This window comes from Lontra canadensis, unplaced genomic scaffold, assembly GCF_010015895.1.
Source record: "Lontra canadensis isolate GAN:19392208 unplaced genomic scaffold, GSC_riverotter_1.0 scaffold13, whole genome shotgun sequence".
NCBI classification, from domain to species: Eukaryota; Metazoa; Chordata; class Mammalia; order Carnivora; family Mustelidae; genus Lontra; species Lontra canadensis.
In genome coordinates this window covers 7269898-7277137 of record NW_022631007.1, presented here as the reverse complement: position 1 = coordinate 7277137, position 7240 = coordinate 7269898, and positions in this window count along the sequence as shown.

Below are 7240 nucleotides of genomic sequence, written 5' to 3'. Positions count from 1 at the left end.
CCTGAGCCAAAATGAAGAATCCACACTTAACCAGCTAAGCCACCCAGGCACCCCGGATTGAACTCTATTTAATACCGACTTCTGAGTTTTTCCAATATTCTTTGGCAAAAATTTATTTGCTTGTTTAGTCTTCTCCTTTAGGGACACTGAAATTGAAACCCAAGTCACTTCCTGCTTGTCCGTCACTTTCCTTCTTCCAAACTTTGAGGTGTCCTCTTCTGCCATTCTCCCCTCTTCTTTTTTATTAACATCACTTTGGGGGGGGGCAGCAAGGAAAATATTACTTCTGGAGTTGGGAAGGAGGAGGGATAAGTGTGCTCCATGTGCTTTTGTGGACACAGATGTGTGCAATGCACAACGGCAGTTTGATTTTACTTTAATGTTAAAACACAGGGAGTGAATAATTATAAGGAAACCCTAACCCATAAATTAAGAAATTGCAATTAAAACGACAATTGATACTTATATCTAAATGTCAACCCAATAGATTCTTTTTACAGTCATCTTGTGATATTTACTATCAGGGGGGACATGGGGAGAATAGGCAAGTATAACACACTGCTGATAAAATGTAGATCAGCAGACTTTTCTGGAGGACAATTGGACATCAGGTATCAAATGCCTGAAAAACATACACAACTCTTCACCCAGTTTTGCCTCTAGGAAGTTACCTGGAAGAAAAACAACAAAAAAAAAATTTGTTACAAATTATGTATGAGGGAATACCGTGCCACAAATTATACATAAATCAGAATCAGCTGAAATGTTAGTGTAGTAACAGTTAAATCAGAGGGCATCCACATGATAGCATTGCACACAGCCATGAAGAATCACGTTTTGATGATCAGGATATTATTTAAAATTAAAGAGGCATGTTACAAAGTAGTCTGTTCATAATGACCCCTGATTTAAAAAAACCAAACAACTTTATACACTGTAAAAAAAAAAAAAAAGACAGCTGGATAGATACATGTCAGAATGTTAAATTCAGTATTTCTGAATGATGCGATGACAGGTGGCATTTATTCCTACTTTTGTGTTATTTTGCATCTCTGTATTTCCTACAGTAAACATGTATTACTATTATCGCTGTTATATTAAGAAATTAGCCCAAGTGGGGTGCCTGGGTAGCTCAATCATTAAGTATGTGACTTTGGCTCAGGTCATGATCCCAGGGTCCTAGGATCAAGCCCTGCACTGGGCTTTCTGCTCAGCAGGAAGCCTGCTTCTCCCTCTCACACTCCCCCTGCTTGTGTTCCCTCTGTCACTGTGTCTCTCTTGGTCAAATAAATAAATAAATAAAATCTTGAAAAAGAAAGAAAGAAAGAAAGAAATCAGCCCAAGACAGAAAAGACAAATAGGAAAAATGAACACAACAAAAAAACATAATCTGGGTCCCTGTCTCTTTTTCTTCTGTAGTGTTCCTTACATAGGACAGTGGCAAACTATTCAGGGAATGGAATCTATTTTACACACACACACACACACACACACACACACACACTCCCTCAGGACTGCTGGTCTCTTCCTACCACCTGTGTCTTTGGAATCCAGCCGTTGGTCGCCTTGTTTCATTGAGATCTGACCCCCCCTAATGTTTCTCCAGGCCTGCCTTGTTCATATGTCATAGTCAGGAAACTCTTTAGACTTTGGGGATGAAAGAGATTTCTTTTCTTTTAGCTACCAATTTAGAGTAACATTTGAACAGTTTTTTTGTATTACTTACTATCTCTCTATGGTGGTGCCTTTCTGCATTCACTGGGTTGAATAGAGTTGTCACTGCTTAGTGTACAAGTAGTAAAGAACTTCAGGTGAAGCTGCCATTCTTCCCTGTCATGTAGTCATTAGCTTCACCTGACAGCTAATCTTTTGCTCAGATAATTTTGAACTTCTTCAGCTTTGGGTACTAGTAAGTGTTTAAAGCTTTTTTTTTTTCTTCTTCTTCAGTGGTGTTGATTGGTCAGTTCCATATACTTGAGAAAAATCCACCACCACTCTCCCCTGATCCTATATTCCACCTTCCCCAAATCCACTAGTCAGAGCTGAGATGCTGTAATTTTTTATCTTTATACTTTATCTTAATACTGTTGTCCTATAAGTCACTTTCACCTAATTGATGCCATCAAGTCACTCTCTTCCTGCTCAGCATTGTTTCTTTCTCAACTTCGTGTATGTGTGTGTGTGTGTGTGTGTGTGTGTGTGTGTGTGTGACTTGCAGATAAACAGCAAAATGGCAGTTGAACAATTGAATATGTTTGCACACATGTGATAATCTGGGAATAAAACGTAAGACTTCCCATTTGGGGTGCTCCATGAACATTTATATACTGCTCTTTGTTTAGGTAAACTTAGATTTTGAAGCAAAAACTGGGATATACAATGTGGTATATTTTATTCTAGTGTTTAATATCTACTTGGTATAGTGATCTGAAGGGACACGTGCACCTGAATGTTTACAGCAGCAATGTCCAAAATAGCCAAACTTGGAAAGAACCTAGACATCCATCAACAGATGAATTGATAAAGAAGATGTGGTATACATATACCATGGAATACTATGTAGCCATCAAAAGAAATGAAATCTTGCCATTTGCAATGATGTGGATGGAACTAGAGGGTATCATGCTAAGCAAATAAGTCAATCAGAGAAAGACAATCATCATATGATCTCTCTAATATGAGGAATTTGAGAGGCAGGGTAAGGGGTCATGGAGAGTAGGGAGGGAAAAAAATGAAACAAGATGGGATTGGGAGGGAGACAAACCATAAGGGACTCTTAATATCATGAAAAAACTGAGGGCTTCTGGGAGGTGGTGGGGGAAGGATTGGGTGGCTGGGTTATGGACATTGGGGAGGGTATGTGCTATGGTGAGTGCTATGAAATATGTAAACCTGATGATTCACAGACCTGTACCCCTGGTGCAAATAATGCATTATATGTTAATAAAAAGATATTAAATATACAAAAAAGATATTATATGTAATGTAATATATGTAACATATATATCTATATATAATTAAAATAAAAAATAATGGATTGCTTAAGCACTTGTATACTTAAAAAAATAAAGTTCTCTTGAAACCTAGAACATTAATCACTAAACAATTCTGGGAAGAAATGTTATTCCTAATTATATATTTTGAAATAGCAGTGAAGCAGGGTGAATTTGACAATGTCATCAATGGCCAATATTATCTATGAGCATCTATGAACATCTTCCCCAGATTTCTGCTGAATAAAACTAAGTTCTACACTAAATGATACTATATTCATTTACAATATGGTCACTTTGAAAAATAATAATTCTGTATGACAACATACATATTAAATACATGAATGTAGATGGAAAAATAAATATCTATTTGGTCAGTCTTACAAAGGGATTAAAAATTAAAGAATGTTTAGTTTAAAGGCTACACATATTGGGGCACCTGGGTGGCTCAGTTGTTAAGTGTCTGCCTTCAGCTCGGGTCATGATCCCAGTGTCCTGGGATTGAGCTCCACATCGGGCTCTCTGCTCAGCAGGAAGCCTGCTTCTCCCTCTCCCACTCTCCCTGCTTTTATTCCCTCTCTCGCTGTCTCTCTCCTCTGTGTCAAATAAAAACTTTAAAAATAAGAATAAAAAATAAAGTTTACCCATATTGATAAAATAAAATTCCATGACATTAGGGCTGTTTTAGGAAGTCTTTAGTACCTGGTCACTATTGTATTTTACCCTTGGTTGTGTGTGTGTGTGTGTGTGTGTGTGTGTTTATATGTATGATGCTCACAGATACTCCATCTACTTTGTATACAAGTGGCATTATATAAATAATTCCCTGGTATTAGAATATGTCATATCTCAAAATGCAGTTTACACTGACCTATCAGCTCGTGACCTTATCAGCCCCAAACACATTGAACACTGAGCAGTAATTGTTCGTGGCAGGTTACTGCTTTCTCTGCCTCCCTGCCAGATGAAGGAATCCTAAAAATGGCTCTGTGGATTGGGAAAATTATACTTTAAAGAAGTGATATTATTTATTACAAGCACAAAGTGGGAACTTTTAGTGCAAGAGTTCCAGATTCCTGTGGCTCACATGCATGTTCTACTCATTATCCAACCTGCTCCATTGCTTATCTGACTGTAAAAGTTGTTTATTGAAAATAAATTTTTAAATATTGAAATATAGAATGGCATAAAGAAAAACAATAATTCAATTTCAATACTCAGAGACAAGTTCTGTTAAGAATTTGACTTTAAAAATGATTTCTGTGGGTAGGATCTTATTGACTATCTAATTTTGTAGCCCGCTTTTCTTACTTAACAACATATGTTAAGCATCTTCTATATAATTAAACACTCTTAAGGACATGATTTTTAAATCATGTAAACTCTATGGGGGCAGAGATATTTGGCTAGTGGCTGGATATTGTAGACACTTGGTGGCTATTAAATGTACTCTAATTCACGTGTTTACTCTCTAGTTGTGGGCAGTTTCTTTTTTTATAAATCATGTTACTATGCATGCTTTTGGGCACATTATGAATCACAAGCCTTGGGAATTATTTCTTAAAATTGTATCCTATAGATGTACAACTTTCAAGTCACACAACACCAACATACGTCCTTGATACAAATTGTTATGGTGCCCGGCTTCAAGACGACTCATAGAAATTATAGGTTAAAATTATCTCTTTGGACAGAACATATGTAACCAGTTGATTGGAGAAACAAACACGACTTTCCTGAAATCCTTTAACTGAGATAGTTTACTAGTCACAGGGGACAGGAAACAGTGGAGTCAATATATCTAAATACTGACCACACTACGGTTAACCCTAGAAGGATTTAGTATTTATTCAATAACTGCATATGGAGTGCTAATAATGAAATGTGTGCAAACCCTGGGAAAACCATGTTGAGGACAATTTCTGCTTTGAGAAAAATCAAGTGTTTACCATTGACTGGGGTCTGTGAAAGTCTAGCACCATCTGGGAGTTTTAAGTCAGAGAAAAACCTCAGAGCTCACTTCTTTGAGAAAATTGGAGGAAACTATGTGTAATTTACACATTTCTTAAGACATGCTCTTTCTTCTCTTAGAGAAGGGAGAGTCACTCTCATTAGGTAGAGTTTGGAGGAAGAAGAGAATGAAGCGAACCTTTTATAAGGCATGTGTGAGCCATGTATAAACCATGTGTAAAGCATGTACAGGACACATAGGAACCATGTATGAAACACAAGAGGCACGTGTGAAACATGTACATAGCACAGTGAACCACGTGTGAAACATATAAACCATATGTGAACTCCAGCAGAGGTCTTGGGCTCACCATTTAACTTTCCCAGGTCTTGGTTTTTTCCCTGAAAAATAAAGAATTATAAATTCAAACCCAGCTCCAGTCTTTGAAATCTAAGCTTCCAGGATCTGTGCTTAGCAGTTTAGAGGCAATCTCTAGGGTACCAGATGATATTCGTCGATCTCGAAAGGCAGAACTTTGTGTTCGCAAACAAACATAAGATTTTGGAAGCTTCCTGAGATGGTCTATGATTAGTTTTTCTTTAAAAAAATACTTTTTACTTAAAATTGGCAAAATTGAGCCTCCGTCTGTCTTCTGCCCACTGATCTTGACGCCAGGTCTTTCTTTTTTTTTGTTTCCCCCAATGTTTTGGCCATATCTAGAGTCCTGAGCCTCTAGGAGCCTATATTGATTCCTTTTACACTATTCTTTGGCTTAAAATGTGTTGTAGCACGATAGAATGACAGATTTATATTGTTGCACAGATATTGAGTACATGCCTTTTCTTTCATCTGTTTTATATTATTTTCTGGTGTGGGGTCCTGGATGATACTTCATCTATGTCCTCTCCTAGATGAGCAGGAGCCGAGACACTTATTGGATGGTCCTGAGGGGCCAGTGGTGGCTGTCCCAAGCCCTCGGGTGTTAACGCTCAGTGACTGAAGGAATAGTCTGGAGAGGCAGCATCTGGGGCAGAAACTGAAAACAAAATCACATAAAACCAGCCAGCTGGTTTGTTGATCAGAAGGGCCCATCAGAGGTAGAAAGTCCTGTTGATGGGAGGGAAACCAGAGGAGTCCAGAGGGTTAGAAGTAGAAGAGCAGTGGAGCCTGAGCTGTGAGCGTCGTTCTAGCAGCTTTTTGTAGGCACCTTGTCACCTCTGAGGATCATAGGGAGTTACCATTAAGAGCAACATCTGGACCAGGCCAACTATTCGATGACTCGAGCAGTACTAGTAAACAGGATCCTGGCTGGCCAGCAGCCAACAGCAGATTTTGCTGGAACTGCCACCCCAGCTCAGGGCCAAGGAACATATGGCAGGACCCCTGAGTCATCTGTGCTCTCTCTCAGCACTTTGAGAGATGCTGTGGAGTGCTCACAGTGGAACACTGAGTGATACTGAATGATTTTGTTTGGCTTGAGTATCGACTATAGTTGCAATAGATTTTATCTGATTGTGATTTTATCTGATTTTATTCTTCGTGATGCTTTGTTGCCAGGGAGCTTGTCAACAGGTGAGTTGGTGTCAGCCTTCAGGGCTGCTCAGCAGACAGCCTCCCTCTCTCAGGCGAAGAGCCATTCGGACACATGACAAGATGACAGAGTGCTAGATTTCTCTGCCTCCGGGGCTCTAAGAGTCAATAAAGTGACAACTGAAGATGAGTTAAGAGAGAAAGAAAACGTCTCTCCCATGAGGTATAGATCACTGCTGAGAAGAAATTGGCGCACCTCACCTCCCCCAACTTAAAAGCCAGGAAGAAACTTGTGTCTTTACACAACTGTGATCACACCAAGGAGATTAATGGTTGTCTTATTAGTCCCTGAGTGTTTGGATGACTTGAACTTTACTTTTTCCTCATGTTAATAACTTTAGGGCTAAATTGGTACTGTGTGTGCTAGTTTAAACTTTTCCTTTGGGAAACTGCATCATTGCTTCCGGTACTAGCTGTTCTTCTTTTATTGAACAGTAGCAAATATGCTACCCAGTTTTAAATCCATATTTGGCAAGTTCTTCATGGTTCAGTGTCAAAAGAGGAGATGGGCCCAGCTTTATTTGATTTTAATAAGAAATTTAATTATTTTAAGAGACATTTGCCAAATGTTTACATTAAAAATAAATATATCTACACAAACAGTACTTGATTCAAATTAAGATAAGCTATGCTTTGAATTTAGATGGAATGAATTGTTTGTTAGAATGGAGACTTAGTCAATATTCAACAAACATTTATTGACTTC